At 35.3% G+C, this 21,941-nt stretch overlaps 1 long non-coding RNA gene across 2 annotated transcripts in view; it reads right to left on the bottom strand.

Moving 5' to 3' along the window:
• Window positions 1–21,941, bottom strand: part of LOC141541830 (uncharacterized) — a 108,617-nt gene that overhangs the window by 32,196 nt on the left and 54,480 nt on the right. For both annotated transcript variants that reach the window (XR_012481914.1, XR_012481913.1), the window contains exon 2: window positions 10,468–10,757. This is a non-coding gene — a long non-coding RNA (uncharacterized LOC141541830). The remainder of the gene's footprint in view (window positions 1–10,467; window positions 10,758–21,941) is intronic.

The following is a 21,941-nucleotide window of genomic DNA, read 5'->3' as shown; positions in this document are numbered from 1 at the left end:
AAAGCTTCTATGGGGCAAGACATCTCCAGGAAATCCCACTTTGACCCATGATTTCTGCAACAATACTTTATTCTTGCTCTGTTCTATCAGAGGGCACAGCAAGGGTAGAAATAATAAGCACACTATTTCCTCCTAAATTGTAAACAAACTAAGCATGGTTTTTTTGGCTTTCTACAGTAGGGGGAAAAATGATTCTTTAAAGTACTCCTCATTTAGAATAAAATAATTAATTTTCCTTTGCCGATCCATCAACTTCCTTAAATATATCTGTAACAAGATCCTTTAGAGAAATCTTCCTTATTTCTTCTATTGAATTGTAGAATAGCTCAGTATTTCATTTTATCTGTCATGTATTTCAGTTGTGATTTCCACAACTGATAAAATGAAATATTGAGTTATCCTATAATTCAATAGAATATATATGCCTATATACATATACATACTTTTACCCACATATATACATATATCTCTATAGATTTAATATGTATGTACATATGTGATGTGTTTGGGGTACAGAACCAGATGATGAGATTGAAGAGAACATTTGTTACCAAATGTTAGGGTTTGATCGTGTGAAAAATTCATTTTTCTTTGGCAAAAGGTAGGTTTATTTATAAGAAGAAGTAGCAGATAAAATGAAGAGGTAAAATAGACACCCAAAGTGGTAAATATAAAATAGACTTGGCAGAGCATATAGTTAGACATAAAAGTGGTTTTAGCAAGTAACAATGGAAAAGACAACTTTCCTAGTGGAACTCTCAATTAACCAGGAGAAAGGATATATTCCATGATGTGAAAGTATGCTCTTAGCTTACAAGTTCAATGCATAGAGGAGTTTTGAATCTTAAAAGTTAGTTAGCTATAAGAAGGAGAAAGATACCAAGAGGCATGGTAGGAGGATGAGAGGAAAGACACCATGAGGCAGAGTACTGTGATGGGCTTAATCCAAAAGGGCAAAAGATGGGTAGGCCATGAACAGATTTATAAGGGAAATTTAACCATGAGTGTTTGATATAATTTGTATATCTGACTGGACATAGCAATATGGGGCTACTCATGACTTCCACAGAGGGTGGGACTATAATATTGAACTGATCTCTACCTGTACCCTTCCCTGCTTGCCTCAGGGAGTAATTTTATTGGTACTTCAGGCTTTCTCTGTCAATCTTAGTGACCCAGGACCTGATCATAAGTTATATATACAACTGGAGTTAGAAAGCCGTGGTCTCAAATTTGATCTCCAGCTAGCTGTGTGATCCTGAGCAAATGATGTAACATCTCTGAGCACCTGTCTTTTTATTTGTAAAATGGTGATAATAATAGCAGCTATATTACTCTGCTGAGGGGAGGATCAAATGAAATAAAATACTATAAATATATATGTATGTATGTGTATATATATATATATATACACAGAGACTTGTGTGTATATATGTATATTTGTGTATTTATATATATGCATGTGTTTGTGTGTTATGTATACATACATACATATATGAATAAAGATATACATAAGTGATTTGGGTGAGACATCTTGGCTCTGTAGTTTTTCAATTGGAGTTAGAAAGACCTAGTCTCAAATTTGACCTGAACCTAGCTGTGTGATCCTGAGCAAGTCATAAATCTCTGAGCACCTGTCTTTTTATTTGCAAAATGGTGATAGTAATAGCAGCTATATCACTAGGTTGCTGGGAGGGTCAAATGAAATAAAACACTATGTAAACAATATCTATTATTACCAACAGAATATTTTGCATTCCTAGGGAACATTCAGCCATATCAGGTATTATCATACAATACTCCTCCCATCAAGTCGGGCTAAACTTTAGCCATTCTTAGAATATATATAATAACTCCAACTGTGTAATCATCAGAAACACACAATATAGGCACTAAGAGGGCTCAATTCAGATGCCGCCTTTCTACCCATAATCTTTCTTGATCTCCTCAATTATACTCTCATTTTCCTAGACTATTAAAATGTAAAATGTCAGAGCTGAGAGAAACTTTAGAACATTGAACATAGAATGTCAGAACTGAAAAGGATCTTGGGACAAAGAATATCAGGACTGGAAAGGAATCTTTAAATTATAAATATTAGCTCAGGAAACGAAATTTGAGCATGTAAAAGAGAATGTCAGCACTGGAAGGGAATTTTGAGAATAAAAAATATTTTTAGAATTACTTTTTATTGATAAAATACTTTTTGTGAAATTATTTCGTATTTACTTGTCTCTGTATTCAGGGAGCAAAACCAAGAGCTGTGTGTGGAAAGTGCAGAAAAGCAAATTTTGGCTTGAGGTTAGGAAAAAATTCCTAACAATTAGAGCTGTCCCAAAGTAGAATTGGCTGTCTCAGTAATGGATTCCCCACAATCCCAGGTCTTGCTAAGCATCTAATGGATAACTATTTGCCAGATATATTGTTGAGGGGTTTTCTTTTGGGGTGTGGTTTGGACTTGATGTTTCCTGTCAAATAAAAATTATATGGTTTTAAGTTCAGATCCCATCTTACACACTTACTAGTGGTATGATCCTGGGCAAGTCATTAATCTCTAACTATATAAATTTCCTCATCTGTAAAATGGGAATAATAACAAAATCTATTTCACAGGATTATTGTGAGGAAAGATAGACAAAGAAAAAAATGAATGAATGAATTAAAGAAAAAAGAACAAAAGGAAGAAAGGAAGGAAGAAAAGAGGAAAAGAAAAAAGGTAGAAAGAAAATAAAGAAAGAAAGAAGGAAGGAAGAAAAGAAAAGAAAGAAATACACCTGAAACAACCAAGGACTGCCACCAGAATAGGTGATATGCAGCCTAGAGATGATGTTCTATGGAAAGGGAGGCAGCTCTACAGAGGAAAAGAACATTGGATTTGGGTTCAAGCAATGTGGATTTCACTCTTCCTCTACACCTCTGCATACTCTTATCCAGGGACAAAAGCCTTCTTGCTGTTCCTCCAACAACACTCCAGATCCTATCATTAGTTGTCCTCCATGTTTATAACTCCCTTTCTCCTCATCTGCACATCTCACTTCCCTCAGATAAAGTTCCACCTTCCACAAGAAGCCTTTCCTCTGAGACTTATCTCTGATTTATCCTGTATATAGCTTGTTTGTACATACTTGCTTGCCTGTTGTCTCCCTCTGCGAGCTCTTTGAGAACAAGAACAGTCTTTTGTTTTTCTTTATATTCCCAACACAGTACAGAGTAGATGCTTCACAAACACCTGTTGAGTTGACTTAATTCAAGGGAAGAGATTAGGAAGAATCCCACCTGGAATATGATGCTCTCAGGCTAGGATACTGGATTCTAGAATACTTGATCTAGAACTGGCTGGAATCACAAGGGTCATAAAGTCCAGCTCCCTGACTTGACTGATGAGGAAACAGGCCCAGAGATGAGTGTTGACTAGTTGTCACACAGGTAGCAAGCAGCAGAAGTAGTCTCTTCTGATTTGGGGGGTCCTGCTCTTTCTACTGATCTTTCAGTCTGGCTCAGAAAAGTGATGTATAGTGATTTTCTAAGACCATGATGACCTATGTCTGACTTGATGATTAAAGATGAGCTAGCTACTTATTGATTCATATGTATAGAGGATATAAAGCTCCATGATGAATATAGACAGAGAAAATTGGGAAAGCATTTAATGTATCCACCCAATTTCCTTCCAGCTTTTTGATGCTTTGGACTTGAGTCACTAGGCTTTGTTTGCTTTATGGCAGGGGGTATTTAATCACTGTCCCCCCCCCCCTCTTCTCCTACCCTTAGGATAAGTATCCCTCTGACAGCTGACTCATAAGAACACTGGCCTTAACTGAGACAGATGACATGGGGGAGGTTGGATTCAGCAGTCCTTCCTTTGGCAGGGAAGATGGGTAGGAGGGGAGAAATCAAGTTGTTCCCAAGTTTAGTCCCTAGATTTTCAAAGTTCAGCAATGAACATCTTGCTTGGGAATAATGAATAAACCCACAGTCCTTTGTTTGCAAACCTCCAAAATGTTCAGCAATCTAGTTCTCCTTTACCAAAGAATGAGTAATGATGAATCCATGCTGGAAAGAGAAGGAAAAGCAGAATTTTTTTTCACTGCTCAGCGAAAATGATGTTTATTACACAGCTCTGGGATCAATCTGGTGAGCATAAAGACAGAGTACGCTCCAGACAACAAAATGAAAGGGTCACAAATTTAAGGTCTTTTAAATCACAGTCTTAGGAGATGGCAGGAAAATTTTGAGGCTTACACACACACACATACACACACACACACACATACACACACACACACACACACACACACACATACACACACAGACCTGGGAAACTAGGGAAGGACAAAGAATAAAGGCAAGAGGAAAGCTATTATCAGCTACAAATGAACAAATGAACTATATAGAAAGTGAAATGGAAGAACCTACCCCAAGACAAGTGGGGAAGTAATCAAATACTATTAGGTTGTGGGGATAAGGGACATGGAACCTGGTTGTTGCTAGTGATTATAGTTATTGGAATCAGGAAGACCCGAGTTCAACTCCTGCCTTATATACTTAATAGTTGTATGACTCTGGGCAAATATCTTAACCTGCATAACCTCAGTCTCCTCATCTGTAAAACAGAGATAATAATAACATATATTGTCAAGATCACTGTAAGAATCAAATGAAACAATATATGTAAAGTGCTTTGCAAAGCAAATAATATAAAATGCTGGCTATTATTGTTACTATTATTATCTCATTCCTGCACCACTACCCTTAGTCGAGGGACTTGTCTCTAACCCAAGCACACCTGCTCTTAGTCCTCCCACATTCCCTCATTCTGCTTCTTTCTTCCATTATGGAAGCTCCAAATTTCCTCTCTTTGCTATGGATTCTTCACAGAAGCTGTAGTTTAACTTCGACTATTCTTGATTTCTTCCTTTCCCTCACCCCATATATCCAATAAGGTATCAAATCCTGTCCTCTCTATTTGCAAGACATCTCTCACTTCTGTCCCTTTCTCTTTATTCATGTACTTTGTTGTTTGTCCTTCTTTCTTGAAGAGGATCCTGATATTATCAGGTGACACTGCGATGTGCAAGTGAATTGGATTTAAGTGAGGGAAGACTGTGCAAGGTCATCTGCCTCACTTTCCCCTCCAGAGTCATCTGGGTCCAGTGATCAGATATAGTGCAGGACAACTGGGGATGATCCTGGATGCAGTGGGAGCCCTTGTTTTTTTGTTTTGTTTTGTTTTGTTTTTTGTTTTTTTAAGTTAGGATCTGCTATAGGTCTCAGTTTGACTGAGGTCACACTCATTCCGTGATCAAGGCTAGGTAACAATTGAGCAAAAAAATCTCCTTTTTCACCTAGCCAAAACAAAAATCTAAATAAATAAATAAATCTTGAAGGGGAAGACCCTAAGGTTTTCTGGCCAAATCAAAAATGATTGCTGTTTACATTCAATCTGAGTCAATCAGGACCCATATTATAGACCATCTAAACAGAAGGAAGAAATATAAGGAACACATGGAAACATGACATTGTCATATGGGGGGAGGGACATTTTTGCCTGAAGTAAAATGGCTAATAATTGTTTTGGTTTCCTGGAAAGATGGAAGAACTGATGGACTGGATCTGAACCTCAGGTTGCTAGGTAGAAAAGAGAAAAAAAAAAATCTTTTGGAGAAAACTAGAAGAGTCTAGAAGCCCCTAGGTGTGAGGGCAGATTTCTAAGAGTCTAGAGAAAGAGTCCTAGAATTCAATTCAGTGGGTGAAGCCACACCCAAAGGGAATGTACTTCCTTAGTGAAGGCCCTTATCATCTCCCTCTTGATTTAAGTAGCCTCTTACTTGATCTCCAGATCTCAGGTTCCCTGTTCCAGTCTTTCCTCCATTAAAACAATCTTTTTCTAAAGGGTGGGCCTGGCCACATCACCTTTCTGTTCAATAAATTCCTTATGACTAGGATCTAGGTGGATAGAGCACAGTGGGTTTGGAATCAGTTTGAACTTCATGAGTTCAAATCCAGTCTCAGACACTTCCTAACTGTGTGACACTGGGCAAATCATTAAACCTCTTTGCCTCAGTTTCTCCCCTGTGACTTGAGCTGAAGAAGGAAATAGCAAATCATTCCAATATTTCTACCAAGAAAAGTCCAAGTGGAATCACAAAGAGTTGCACAGGACTGAAAAACAACTTGATAACAACCACCACAAATATTATTTCATTTTCATCTCATTCTTTTTAAATTTCTATTTTGCTTAAATTTTATAATGATCAATGACAGTGGCAGGGGTAGGAGTGGGGGACAATCAAATGGATCCTGTATGACATCATTGAATAGATATTATAGAGAAGATTTCTATTTAGGTATTGGGTGGCCTAAAGGGTCTCTGAGGCCACTTACAATGAAGAAGTTTTATAATTTACATGATCATTTAGATAGTAGTATGTGTATAGAAATTCAAAATATACAATGCACATATATATATGTGTGTGTGTGTGTGTTTGTGTATACACTTATAGAAATATACATATATGTACATATACATACAGACACACACATACCCACTCATTTATGGGAGTCAGTGCTCAAAAGTGCATGGACTTCAGCATGCATCTTGGATAGACAAGATATACAAGAGATAGACAATGCTCAAAAGTGTGTTATTAATAATGGTGTTAGGTCAAAAAGTTTGAAGAATATTGCTCCACTCAGATTAGCAGAGAGAAGTCAGGAACTGCAAAAGAATGCAAAAGCTGCTTTCATAAAGGAAGGAAAAAAAGGCTAGCTCTTGCAAGGCTGAGGTGTTATTAAAATGTAAATAAGTTTGCTCTTTAGCAGAATCATGTTTTTAAAGTATACACAGGGCTCAAGATGTGCCAGTTCCTGAAAGGTCAACAAAGGCAAACATGTGTGGCCGTTTCATTGGACATTGATGTTATGGTTCTTTGGGAAAAAAATGTAACCAGAAGTTCTCCCCCAAATTGGTCCTTGTGGTCTAGCAGGCCTGTCACTCAAAGTTAATTGCTTACTGTTTGTGTTTTCTAGTACATAGGAAATGATGGCTTACTTGAAATAACACATTTTTGAACTATTTTTAAATGAGCTAGAGTACGTGAATTCTTATTGAAAACATAGTCTGTGTTTTGTTGTTTTTGTTGTTCCTTTAAAACCTGTATCTTGGACTGAGAGACAGAGGGAGTATTCTCATTTAATGATTTGAACTCCTTAGGGAATTTCCAATAATAGTCTAATAGGTTTCTGCTTTAAAAAGCAAGTAATTGCCTGATTTTGTTACAAATATATTTCCCCTTTATGACAACAAGCACACATATGTTTGAAGTATTATAGGTTTGTTTCTTCAGCAATTTGAAACTGTTATGATCTTGCATATGATGATTTTTGGTATTCTTGCCATGATTACCAAACCCTGACCACCTCTGACTAAGTACAATGTGTTCTTGGAGATTATCAACCTCTCATCAAATTGTTTTCAAACTACCACAAGGTTGCTATATTTGAGAGCCTCCCATTTCCCACTGGATGATCAAATAGCATGCTCATACCCTTATTTGCATTCTGTATGGGCACCAGAGTAGCTCCCTTATTCCCTTTTGCTACTCTATAATCAGAGCTCATCAAATTGATGGAGAACCAAACTTAAAGATGGTTTTAGCTGGTGTTAATGTGTGATCAAGATGTTACCAGGATTTATATTCTTGCAGCACAAATGTCAGGCTGCTTCCAAACTTTGATCTTTGGTTATATACATTACAAGGCCCATTTGAAATCATCAGAAACAAATATCATATTGTTTCTCAATGCAGTAAAGTCTATTTTCTTATTTTTACTTATTATCCATCTATATTTCTCTTCTTCTAACTAATAGATTTTTAAAGGAACTTGTTAGCAGTATTAGTTGTTCATTCAGAAAAAAAAATTGTGAAAGAGTACTTCTTTTTGTTTTGGTAGAAAAAAGAACATGACATCTGAAAAGATTCTTTATAAAGACTAGCTTATATGTAAATGTTGTTAAAAACAAACAATATATATATATAATTGAATATTAAATCCATTTATTAATCTATATAATGTTTGTCATTAACCAGTAGAAAAGTAAATAGTTTTTATCATAAGCTATTCATCCTCATCAGTTTGTTGGAAACAAAACTACAAAATGAATTTCCATTTCTCAGTAAAAGAACTTGTAAAATTCTACCATTTTCTACCACATTTATAAATATTTTCACTTTATTTTTGTTTTAAATCCAAATAATAGAAATAAATTGGATGGAGAACCAAATTTAAAGATAGTGTTAAGGCAAACATTGCAAACTTTGTTCAAATAAAAAATGTTCAATGTTGAAATTAAGTTTATACATGATTATTACATTATGTTAAATATCCTTCAAGATATAATTTATTTCATTAAACTGTCATTTGTATTTAGAAACATTTATAAAATAAAGAAATTTAATGTGAAGTCCTGTAGACACTAGCATATGGTTTGGATACCAGCAGAGCTGTATACTTTGTCCATCACTCTCATGTGACAGAGCCATATTTTCCCCCCTGGTCACTGATTTCTCTGATGACATCCTTTATACAACTTTTTAAAAACAATTTATTTATAATGCATCACAGTGGACTAATGTCCATCACACCCTAATCTATCACATCTTTAGGCAAGTCTCCACTTAAGTTCAAATGAATTATTCTTCTGATTCTTATAGAATGTTCTACATAAAATATTTATGATACTTCTCTAGTTTCATAATTGTATGTTTAGTTTTATAATTATAAATTATAAATCATAATTTATATTTTATAATAAATAATATAAATTTTAGTTTGAAGTTTAGGGAGCAAAAGTTATTATTGTAGTCACTGAAAGCTCTTAATGAATAAATGATAATATGAAAATTATATTCAATTTCCAATACATTTTTTGTTGTTGTTGTGAAAGGAGTTTGAGGAATAAAAACCATTAGGAAACACTAGAGTAACTGATAGGGAGCCATATTAGCAGTCCAGGAGACCTGTTTTCAAATCCTACCTCTGAAACCTTCTTTTATATGACCCCAGCCTGAGAGAGAGAGAGAGAGAGAGAGAGAGAGAGAGAGAGAGAGAGAGAGAGAGAGAGAGAGAGAGAGTGTCTTGAGACCAGGAAGACTGTCCTATACATAACCTTAGCTACACCACTTAACTTTGATATTCCAAAGCAGCTTGAGTTTCACTGACATAAGAAGTTACTCACCAAGAGCAACTGGCAAGTCAAAAATTAAAAATCTTGAATGGGCAATGAACTAAGCCCAGAACTGAATAGGGATTTTTAAATCTGGTTCTGTGATTTCATTGGTATGGAGAACTTCCAAATAAAGAAATTCTTTATACTAATATGGGTTGGCACCTTTTCTACAACTTTTAGTCTTGTAGTATTGCTTAGAATACTTCTAGATTAAATGACTTGACTGGGCAACACACAGAGTCAGAAGTAATACTGGAACACAGGTCTTCCTGGCTTTAAGACTGGTTATCTGCTATGCGATTGTTATTGAGTTTTTTTTTTCCAAAACCATATTTGATTTTTGTGACTTCATTTGGTATTTTCTTGGCAAAGATAATTTCCTTCTCCAACTTACTTTACAGATGAAGAAACTGAGGCAAATAGAATGAGTGCCTTGCTCAGGATCACACAGTTTGTAAGTGTCTGAGGCTGGATTCAAACTTGTTAAAAGGAGTCTTCCTAATTCCAGGTTTATTCCATTATCTATTATACCACCTAACTACCCCCATATCAATATACCTTTAGAAATTAGTCTTTAGAAAACTGTGCAGTACTTTTAGTGAGCTCAGATTTCTATCTCAAAGGCAAATTTTTTAATAAAGGTATTCTTCTGGTGATGTGCTGCTGGAACATTGAGAAGGACAGTCTCTTAAGAACTTAAGTGGAGACTTGCCTAAAGATGTGATAGATTAGGGTGTGATGGACATTAGTCCACTGTGATGCATTATAAATAAATTGTTTTTAAAAAGTTGTATAAAGGATGTCATCAGAGAAATCAGTGACCAGGGGGGAAAATATGGCTCTGTCACATGAGAGTGATGGACAAAGTATACAGCTCTGCTGGTATCCAAACCATATTAAGAGACTTTTAGAATCCTCTGGGAAGGATTCATGAGAAATGAAAAAAAAATGCACAGAATGGGAAGCCAGGGATGAGCTGTTAATGGCATAATTGGAGCAAATATCAAGTTCTATGATATCATGGATCTATGAAATATCAAGAGATGGAATCAGAGTATAATAATTTTTAAAAATGGAATGTAGCTAATATGAACCTTCTTGTTCTGACATCAACAATCTGCCCATCCCAACCCTTAGACAAAGAAGATCATGTGATTCCTAGCAGAGTCAGGAAGACTTGAATTCAAATCCTGCCTCTGGCACACATTGATGTATGATTCTGGGTGAGTCACTCATACCTCCTTCTGTGTGATTCTTGTACACAATCCTCCATAAATTCTCCAGAAAGAACCAGTGCAACTTGCTGGAGGCCACCATCTGGGTCTGCATTGAGCCTGTCCATCAGTTATTACTTATCCTCACTATATAACCAGTCCATGTTCACTCCTGGTTATACCTAGACTTGTTGAGAAGCACCATGGGAAAGAAGACTTCATCAGAAGACCATGAGTCATATTTTCAGCTCCCCTCAACTTCCTTCATGTTTGTAGGCAGGTCACTTCTACTTTCTGGTTCTCAGTTTCTCCAGCTGTTTAAAAAAAAAAAAGCTTGAATTAGAAGATCTCGAACATCTAACTGGGTCCCATTATTCTTGCTTTTCTCAGCTAGATTGAACAGGGGATAAAGCATTAAATACGGAATCAAGAAGAGCTGGGTTCAAATTTTATCTCAGATACTTATTAACTGTATGATTCTGCGTAAATCATTTAATCCTGTTTTCCTGATCTGTAAAATGAACTGGAGAAAGAAATGGCAAACTGCTTCAGTATCTTTGCCAAGAAAACCCTAAATGGGGTCTCAAACAGTTGGACACAATTGAAATGATTAAACAACAAAATTGTCTTTATTAAGGGGAAACAAAGGCAATGTTTCTTTGCTATAGCATAAATGTTATCAACCTATAAATAATATAAAATCAAAGTGGTTGTACTCTAGAACCTTCTTTTATATTGACTAAAATAGAGGGAGGAAGGGAGGTCTGAGGTGGAAATACTCTTTGACCTGAGAATATGAACCAATTAGAATACAAGTAAATCACAACTAGTCTGAATAATGAATCCCATAAAGTGGTCATCTTATTCAAATTTTCATTTCATATTTCCATTGGGCTAGAACCAATTATCAATCATATTTTACATGTAATTATTATTTCAAATAGTACAAATTTAAATAATGCAACCATTTTTCAGATTCCTTATTTGCACAAAATGCAAGCAGAAATGCTTGCTATAAGAAGCATTAGAGTAACTGATAGCCATAATTATTATAAGCCATAGTTTCCAAGATTTTTGGATTGTATATGTCTATAATAGAAACATTGAGCATGCACCCCCAATAGATGTAGTATATTTATTTATTTGTAAATTTACATATGTAATACTATTCTGGAAATTATGGGTTTTATAAAACTTTGAGATAAATAGAAAATGATATTTCAAAATAACATTTTGCTTCTTGATGGTATAGAGACTTTTGCTCATGTTAAAATATTAATAATTATATTTTAAGGAAGGCAATATGATTGGATATGCTTCTTTATTATTAAGGACATAGCAATTCAAAGGTCTGATTCCAAGTTTAGGTTATTTTGATAACTTTTAAAAATGTTTATTATAACTAATGGAAAAATGCAACTTTCCCAAAATACCATAAATCCAAATAGAAAAAATCAAGTATCATTTGTACTTCACTTAAATATGATACTGATTTTTTAGTCTTCACCACCAATTTATTTCAAAAGATTTTTCCAAAATTCAGCTACTGAAGGCTCATTATTCCTGATGTTTATCAATTGTTCTTGCAAACAAGTTGGCTGGTGCTGCATTTAAAATGTTGGGTTTTTTTTTTTTTTTTTTTTTTTTTTTTGCAAATTTATTCAAAACCCAAATGAAACTCTGTTTCAAAGATTTTAAAACGGATTAAAAATTCTATTTCCAATTTTTAAAAAACTTATTCAGATACAGTTTTTGTAGATGATATATTTGTTATTTTTAGCAACTAAGAAAAGATCGATTATTCAGGAAGAGAGAGTAGTCAACAAGGTCAAATATTTAGATAGAAGAAAAAGGATGAGGACCAAGAAAAAGAAAGAAAGGACTTCAGATTTGGTTATTAAGGGGTCATAGATAACTCTGAACAGACCAATTTTAATTGAATCCGTAATCAAAGGTCATGAGAAGAATGAGAATCTAGGAGAGCAGAAGAATGATATCCTTATAGAAATAGATAGGTTTGGAGAAGAATTGGGTTGGGGTGTAGGGGAATAACATAATGAAATCTGCCACAAAAATCACAATCCATTCATGTCTATCCATAGACATGCTTTTCATTCTGTCTTAGGAGGGGAAAGGGTGTGAATGGAGATGGGCTCTTACTCACTAGCCCACTGGTCAGGAACACAAAACACATTAACAAAAGGTTATGCTACAGCCAAGAGGTGATGGTGAAGGTTGGGGAAAGCAGGTTGTTGGTATACTGTGTGGAAGGGAATATTCACAGTAACATGTGCTTCATTGCTGTGAGTACCTAGGCCATGGTTTTCTAGTACTTGGGGCAGAAAGGAGTAGTTTAAGAGCTTGTAATATGTAATGACCCTAAGAGGTCAGCTCTGAGGCAGGGCAGATGAGGGCAGTACTGTTTGAAAGGGTAATGTAATTGTATTGGAGACAAACCTCACGGTTGACTCTCAATGGAAGGATTCCACATACCCCTCTTCCCACTTGCTAGCTTGAGATCATGCTATAGGTGCTTTGAGGTTATGGCCCACACCATTGGAGTTATGCAGCCCCCACTTTGAAGATCAAACATCTTAGCAGGGGTATTCATTTAGCTTTGCCAAACCAGATTTCACTCCAAATCTTTGGGATGGAGGGGAGGTACAGGACCTCATAGAAGCTAGCTTCTATGTCAAAAAGTGAAAATATAAAAAATAAAGACAAATGAAGACTTTTATTAAAAAAGGACCAGCTGGCTGCTGTATTGTAGGGATTAGAGCTCTGTATTTCTGATTAGCCTGCTATTTCCACTTATGACTTGGGTGTTAGAAAAGAACTGTGGTTGGGAGCTCACTGTGCTTTCCTATCTTTAAGACAGATATCAGGCTACAATTATATCCATTACACACCAGATATCTATGATCTAGGGCAACAATTCTATTTTCAAGTTTCTCTATAAAAGCTATTTTCCCTGGTTCCAAATGGGTCAGAAAAGGGATAGAGAGAAAATTCTACCCAGAAGGTAACAGGTAGCTTAATCTCTGTCAACTTGGCTTCCCTCCCATCACACACTTATTGCACAAAAGACAATCGTGGATAAAAAGCAAACATATTTATCAAAGAAAGTAATAAAACAGTAATCAGGAAAGTCACAGAGATTAGTTTAGCTAAAAGAACACACAAGAGTCAGGAGCATTTTATGATGTAGGAATAAGACAAAATGTCAATTCAACTGAGGAGAGAATTAGCTTACTTTGGTGTACATGCTGTGGGTTAGACCCTGACCTAGGTATATAAAAACAAAAATGAAACAGCTGCTACCTGTAAGCAAATTACTTAGTCTTCTAGTAAAATACAAATACCTTACTCTAGTATTTTTAGCCTTCTGAAATTTGATTCAAAACTATTTTCTCACATTTACACCAAATTAATCTTTCTATGTTCCAATCAAACTCAATATATCATCTCCCACCTCCATACATTTGCCCAGTACCCATATCTGGAATGCTCTCCCTCTTCACCTCTCAAAATCTTTGTTCTCCTGATCAAATGTCTTCTTTTCCACAAAGTTTACCTTTATTCTATCAGTTGCTCATGTGATTTCTATCTCCAATAACTTTGTGATACATTTGTGTACATGTTGGATCTTTCCAGTATTCTTTAAATTCCTTGAAGATAGAAATTATTTAATTTTGTACCTTCAGTCCCCAGAACAGTATCTTTTACGTAGTAGGAATATAAATATTTGCAGTTGTTTCTAATTATCATATATGATTCTATACCTTGACAAGTCTACTTTTTGAGGGGAAGGATCATTTAAAAAAAAAGCCAATGTTCCCTCCCCCTTCCAACTCAAACTGCTAGAAGGCCTGATTCTTGATGGAAAAAAAAGATGCTTAATTAAGAATTGAGGTCGAGAAGTGAAGACATTTCTTTCTGTAGTCCCATAAATGATAACAGATGAGTAATCATGAAAATCAATATTGGTATAAATCTAACCTGATCCAGGAAGGATGAGAACTTGAATCATAAAAATTACGTGTTATTTATATGCTGCCACAAAAAGAAGAACATGTCTTTATCCTAAATGGAAAAGTACAAATATTGGAATAAAAAAATTTTAATTGATGAAACAAGAGACTTCAACAGTTAATCCTGCCTAAAGGGCAGATCTTCATTCTGTACAAATGCTACTGTATGTGGGTTACTTAGAGTGGGTAACCAAATATCTGAGGACAAGTAATTAGCTTAACATCCCTGTTCTGCATATGCTTGTCTCACACATAATTTACAGAACAAACCCACAGAAGGGAAAAATAAAAGACCGTGGAATATTTTTCCAACCCCAAGAGCTTTGAGGTCTATTTTTTCACCATTCAAAAATTGTTTACTCCAGTGTTATTAAGATAAGCAGGAATGGTCTATTTCTCCCTTGTTATATAAGGACAGAGAAGAAGCATTTCTTTTTTTATTATTTTAAAAAAAATTTTTTATTTTAATAGTTTTTATTTACCAGATATATACATTGATAATTTTACAACATTGACAATTGCCAAATCTTTTGTTCTAATTTTTTCCCTCCTTCCTCCCCTCCAGATAACAGATTAACCAATACATGTTAAATATGTTAGAGTATAAATTAAATACAATATATGTACACATGTCCAAACAGTTGTTTTGCTGTACAAAAAGAATTGGACTTTGAAATAGTGTACAATTAGCCTGTGAAGGAAATCCAAAATGCAGGTGGACAAAATTAGAGGGATTGGAAATTCTCTGTAGTGGTTCATAATCATCTCCTAGAGTTCTTTGCTGGGTGTAGCTGGTTCAGTTCATTACTGCTCTACTGGAACTGATTTGGTTCATCTCATTGTTGGAGAGGGCCTTGTCCATCAGAATTGATCATCATATAGTATTGTTGTTGAAGTATACAATGATCTCCTGGTCCTACTCATTTCACTCAGCATCAGTTCATGTCAGTCTCTCCAGGCCTTTCTGAAATCATCCTGTTGGTCATTTCTTACAGAACAATAATATTCCATAATATTCCTATACCACAATTTATTCAGCCAATCTCCAATTGATGGGCATCCACGTAGTTTCCAGTTTCTGGCCATCACAAAGAGGGCGGCCACAAACACTCTTGCACATACAGGTCCCTTTCCCTTCTTTAAGATCTCTCTGGGATACAAGCCCAGTAACAACAAGAAGAATTTCTTATATGTTATTCTTCAATCTCCTTTTTCCCATTTCTGGTTAGCAGAAAATATTGTATTGCTTTCTCATGTATTACTTCAGTGTTGCAAAATAAACTGAAGAGGTTGGTTGACTAGCTGCACTATCTTCTTAACAAAAGTCTAACTTAATGGTAGAATTAAAGTAACTCCTCTTTGAGACCAAAAAAAAAAAATAGAGGGAATTAATGTTTTTAAAATAGCAATGGCTTTGATGCTTTTCTATAATTTCTAACAGTTTTCAAAGCATTTTCCTTACAACAACACTGTGAGGATGAAAGTACAGGTATTATGCACATTTTATAGATAAGGAAACTGGTATACAGAGAAATTAGTGCTTTGCCTTTGATCATGTGATTAATAAGTAGAAAAACTTATTTGGAAAGATATTTGAATCCATGTCTTCTTACCCCAAGCCCAGTTTCTCTTCACTTCACCAGACTGTCCCTCAAATTAACCTTATAGTGACAAAGCTTTGACAACAAGTAGCAAGCTCTGGCAGGTTAGATATAAATTTAAAGCTTCTCTCTTTCCAAACACCAGCCTGGCTAATGATAATCAAGTTTTCAATCATGGAAATTTATGAAATAAAGAAAAATGCAACAACAACAATAACAAAATCTTTCATTTTTTTGGTCTCTTATCTTCTTCTGTTTTTGCAATGGCAGGAACAAAATAGCAGAAAAGAGACTAAGGAGTTAAAATAGCAAAGCTGCTGGTCAATCTATAAACACAAATTTAACTGCTGGTAGTTAATCTAACTATTTACCTATCTATCTATCTATCTATCTATCTATCTATCTATCTATCTATCTATCTAAGTATAGCTTAAGAAAGAGACCAAAAGTTAGTAAAACCTCCAAAAGGCTTATAATTGAATACCTCAAGTACTTTTTTTTCAAGAATAGGAATGAAACTGAGTACACCTTATGTAAAGTGACGCTAAGTGAAACAAAAGATTGAGACCTTTTCAGTCTTCTCCAGTTAGCCCTAATTTTGTCTTATGTATAGAAACACAAAAGGGAAAATTTTAAAAGTTTCTTCATTGAAGTTTTTACTACTTACTTACCTTTTCCGATTGAAGAAGTTAAGCCATAGGAATAATTGCCTCAACAAAGGGAATATGATTAGAATTAAGAACTAAAATGGATTTTTGATTATACTTGCTGTGAGTTGGACACAGGGAAGTGAGGAAGGGAAATTTAAAGAAGCAGTTCAAAGAGCATGCCATCTGCTATGTTCTATGAGAGGTCTGGTTGAGTGGCAGACTTTCATCACTATCAGCTGAAATAACTGGCTAAGGGATACTGCAGACCTCTCAGTAGAACAGAACTTTGGAGGACACACTCTGTGAATGTAGGGCAGAATTGCAGGTAGGCCTGACAAATTCAATTCAAATTCAATCCATCCAAAGACAATAAGAAGAATAAAAGAATTGAACATGGAAGCTGGCTGAAATAGCTATAGCTCTCCCTGCACTAACCAAAATATCTTTAGTGAATGTTGAATAGGGCAGAGATTTACTTAAACTTTTTCCCCTGACGACCCCTTTCAGCCCAAGAAATTTTTATATGACCCTGAATATGTAAGCATAGAAAATAGGTATATAAATTAAATATTTACTGCTAACAAGTCATAATTTTGAAACCCCCCCACATTCAGTTATGAAGCTCCATATGAGATTGCAAACCACAGTTTAATAAGCTAAGGGATAGGGCATTAGGTAACTATAATAACAATAACAAAAGCTCATATTACATAGTATTCTGAAGTTTGCCAATTGTTTTACAAATTTTACCTCATTTTTTCCTCACAACTCTTTGAAGTAGGTCTTGTTATTATTATTATTCCCATCTTATGGATGAGAAACTGAATTAGACATAGGTTAAATGATTTACCAAGAGTCACACAGTTAGAAAGTATCTGAGATTGGATTCAAGCACAAAGATCTTTTGTTTTTTGTTTTGGGCTGTAAGTCCAGCATTTTCTCTACTGCCATGTAGCTTCCTATACGTGAACCTGAGGATAGCTAGATGGTTGAAAACTAGAGGTAGGATAGGTAAGATGCCCAGTGGGGAATAATGTTGATCTATGGGACAGTAGGAAATAGTTGAGAAGCAATGTCAAGCTAGGAGTAGGGGGAGCATTGCCTGGTGAAGAGTAGACCCAGCAGAATAATATGACATTAACAGCAAACATCAACAGCTCTGCCACATCAGGCACATATATTGTCCCCAAACTGTATTCAATAGCCCTGTGTTCCTCATGGATATATTTTCCAAGTGTCATCCTTATATAGGTTCACACTTCTTACTAAAGGAGTGTGTGTGTGTGTGTGTGTGTGTGTGTGTGTGTGTGTTTGTGAAAGTGATATCAAGGTTTATAGTGGGAGATAACGCTCTACTTTATAGTTTATACTATTATAATATTTGAATTGTGTTCATAGAATGGCTAGTAAACATCTTTGGGGGTTCAAAAGCTATGGTTTCAAGAGGATTCTGACCTTCAAATTATCTAGAACTTGGAATACTTTCCAGAGGGTTCAGGAGTGACAGAGGTCTTGGGTATGACTTTACAAATTGTTACTATTAGAGTTGTCCAGAAAGTGCAGTGGATATATCACTGGAGCCAAGAAGTTCAAATCTAGTCCCACTTCCTAGCTGTCGGATCTTGAGAAAGTCATCTAATTTCTGTGTGTGCCTCAGTTTCCCTGATTGGGTGATAATAATAGTACTTACTTCACAGGGTTCTTATGAGGATTAAATGAGAATATTTGTAAAGTGCTTAACACAGTGCCTGGTACATAATAGGTTCCTGGTGAGCACTTGTTTCCTTCCTTCCTAAAATGATAACATATATCAAATCTTCTGAAACTGTGGCTCATGACCTCTATATGGGTTTGCATAACTGAATACGGGGATTGCAAAAAAAAATGGCAACAGTAAAAGGTAAATAAATATATCATCAAGATTTAATTCTTTAAGGAAAATAACCACATCCATGTTGAAAACTATCTATGCATATGTTTGAAAATAAAAAACTTTGTTAAAAAAAAATAGAACTGAATACCCTGAAAAAAAAAAAAAAACAGCTGTGTGATCCTGGGCAAGTCAGCTTAACCCCAATTGTCTCAGCAAAAAAGAAAGAAAGAAAGAGAAAGGAAGAGAACGAAGGAAGGAAGGAAGGAAGGAAGGAAGGAAGGAAGAAGGAAGGAAGGAAGGAGGAAAGGAAGGAAGGAAGGAAGGAAGGAAGGAAGGAAGGAAGGAAGGAAGGAAGAAAAAAGAAAGAGAAAAAGAAAGTAAGAAAGAAGAAAGGAAGAAAGAAAGAAAGAAAAAAATGGAAAGGAAGGAAGGAAGAAAAAAGAAAGAGAAAAAAGAAAGCAAGAAGGAAGAAGAGGAAGGAAGGAAGGAAGGGAAGGAAGGAAGAAAGAAAGAAAGAAAGAAAGAAAGAAAAGAAAGAAAGAAAGAGAAAGAAAGAAAAGAAAGAAAGAAAGAAAGAAGAAAGAAAGAAAGAAAGAAAGAAAGAAAAGAAGAAAGAAAGAAAGAAAGAAAGAGAAGAAAGAAAGAAAGAAGGAAGGAAGGAAGGAAGGAAGGAAGGAAGAAGGAAGGAAGGAAGGAAGAAAAAAGAAGAGAAAAAAAGAAAGCAAGAAAGAAGAAGAAGAAGAAAGAAGAAAGGAAGAAAGGAAGGAAGCAAGGAAGGAAGGAAGAAAGAAAGAAAGAAAGAAAGAAAGAAAGAAAAGAAAAGAAAGAAAAGAAGAAAATGAAAGAAAGAAAGAAAGAAAGGAAGGAAGGAAGGAAGAAAGAAAGAAAAAAGAAAGAGAAAAAAGAAAGCAAGAAAGGAAGAAAGGAAGAGAAGGAGGAAGAATGGAAGGAAGGAAGGAAGGAAGAAAAAAGAAAGAGAAAAAAGAAAGGAAAGAAGAAAGGAAGAAAGGAAGGAAGAAAGGAAGGAAGGAAGGAAGGAAGGAAGGAAGGAAGGAAGGAAGGAAGGAAGGAAGGAAGGAAGGAAGGAAGGAAGGAAGGAAGGAAGGAAGGAAGGAAGGAAGGAAGGAAGGAAGGAAGGAAGGAAGGAAGAAAAAATGGAAAAAACCCAAACATTTCTTGGGTGAAAAAGGGGTTGTGAGTAGAAAAAGTTCAAGAAGTCCCAAAGTATATGACTATTGTGCGAATCAATCCCGAACTGTTCTATGTGTGTGCAGTCAGAACATTGATTGATCAGATAGTTGGTGTTAAATCCAAAACCAGATTTTTAACAGAATAAAGACATAATACATTGAGTATAATTATAAAAACTCCAACCTAGACTATTGTAACAAGGTATGAGAAGATGTTCTCTTTGAGGCTGCTGGCTGGCATTAGATTGGTGGTTTCTGAAAGTTGCTTGCATTTTGTAGTTCTGTGGAATTACTTAGTGGATTTAATCCCATTGTTGGCATACAAGCTATATTGCTTTCACAATCACTTCCCTAACAAAGACACCTTTTATAAGATGCACTGGGTTGGATCTTTTGTTAAAGAAGAACAAGCAAAACTCTCTAGAAACACTTTATCCACTAGAATCTTTCAAGATTCACTTCTTCCAGGAGACTTCCATAAGCATTTTTCCTCCCCATGCCCTATTGAAAAGAATCACATCCTCCTTCACAAGACAGGCATGTATAGCACACAGATTGCTTGAACTTTAAATTCCCTTCATCCTCTGTCCTAAGCAAATAACAAGTACAAGATGTTTATAGAAGAATGAAAAAGCTGGTGACATTTTTCTCACTTTCTCCCAACCTATGTAACCTATTCAGGGGTGCTGAAAAATAGGTGAAAGAAAAATAAAGCAATGAGCTAAATTGATTTCAACTTTACAACACAGGAAATGACTAGTCCCTGATGTATGCTGATCAATCATTGTAAACCAGCTGTCTATGTACAGTCAGCCCATTGACTTGTTAAACTGTTATAGATGGAACTAAAGCCAACTTCAAAGATAAGGGAAGACACCTTATGCAATTGTAACAGCTCCACTCTCCGCTATTCTAACAAATTATTAATACTGAAAAATGGGATTAACAAAGATACAAATAAAGTTGGTTATATCTTAATAAACAGGAAAATGATTGGTTATTGATATGAGTCATTCCAAAAAGAGGAAAGTTCAAAATCAACACCAGATTTGAAAAAAGGATAAAGATGGTAAAACAAACAAACAAAACAAAAGCCCACAAAACTATTGATGGCCCCAAAGTGTGAAATTAATAAAGGAAAAGAAATAGATTATGACTATTTCCACAACAAATTAGTTATAGGAGGCCAGAAACAATATTAAACAAGAAACTCTTGATCTTGTTGACAAGCAGAAAATTACAGAAGCAACACCAATTTGGGATTATAAACTCATTTGGAAAAAAAAATCATAGACAAGAAACAACTGTAACTTAAAATCGTAATGCACTATTTGCTAAAAACTAAAAAGCATATAAATTACTGGGGGAAGCATCCTCTTCTTGACAAAAAATGCTGATAAAATTGGGAAGCAGTTGGACAGAAATTAGATTTAGATCAGCATCTCATGTCATATATGCAAATAAGGTCAAATGGATATGTGTTAGAATTCTTACAAAGTGCTAAGTCAGTGGAATTGATAGAGACAATGATTGTTTAGCAGGATGCTTAATAGTTCTCTAGATGTACTTACTACTTACTACAATTCCACAAGATTCACTCACACCTTTAAGAGAGCATATATAAGCTAGGAGCCTCAACCAGAATGCACTTCCAGAGATTCACAAGGATTTAGTCCTGGACATTCAGAAGTGCTAGAGGCCGAAGCTGGCAGAGGCAAAGGACTAGCAGCAAAAGCTCTTGGAACCAAGGAGAGAGATAGGCCTTTAAGAAAGCTAACTGGGCCCAAGGAAGGAGACAATACTTGGAAAGTGAAAATAAAGGATTTGGACTTTAATTTCTGGCTGCATTTGAGGTGATTATCACACTGAACTGAAACTAAGGCTGCTCCTAAAAGCTCCCCAAGAAACCTGCTCTCAGAGAAGATTACATTTTAGAGAAAAACATTACAGATACACAAAATAGTTATATCATTAAAGGATTAGAAGAAAATAAAGGTATATATATTTCAGAAAATGGAGAGGAAATTATTAATTTTGATTTCATAAAATTAAAGAACTTTTACATGGATACAATAATCTAAGACAGAATAAAAAGAAAAAAACTACAGTAAAGAAAAATATTTGCACCAAATATCACTAAACATCTGAAACCA

Source organism: Sminthopsis crassicaudata, chromosome 4 (assembly GCF_048593235.1).
Source record: "Sminthopsis crassicaudata isolate SCR6 chromosome 4, ASM4859323v1, whole genome shotgun sequence".
Lineage (NCBI taxonomy): Eukaryota > Metazoa > Chordata > Mammalia > Dasyuromorphia > Dasyuridae > Sminthopsis > Sminthopsis crassicaudata.
The sequence above is the reverse complement of the archived record's forward strand: the minus strand, read 5'-3'. Positions and strand labels throughout refer to the sequence as shown.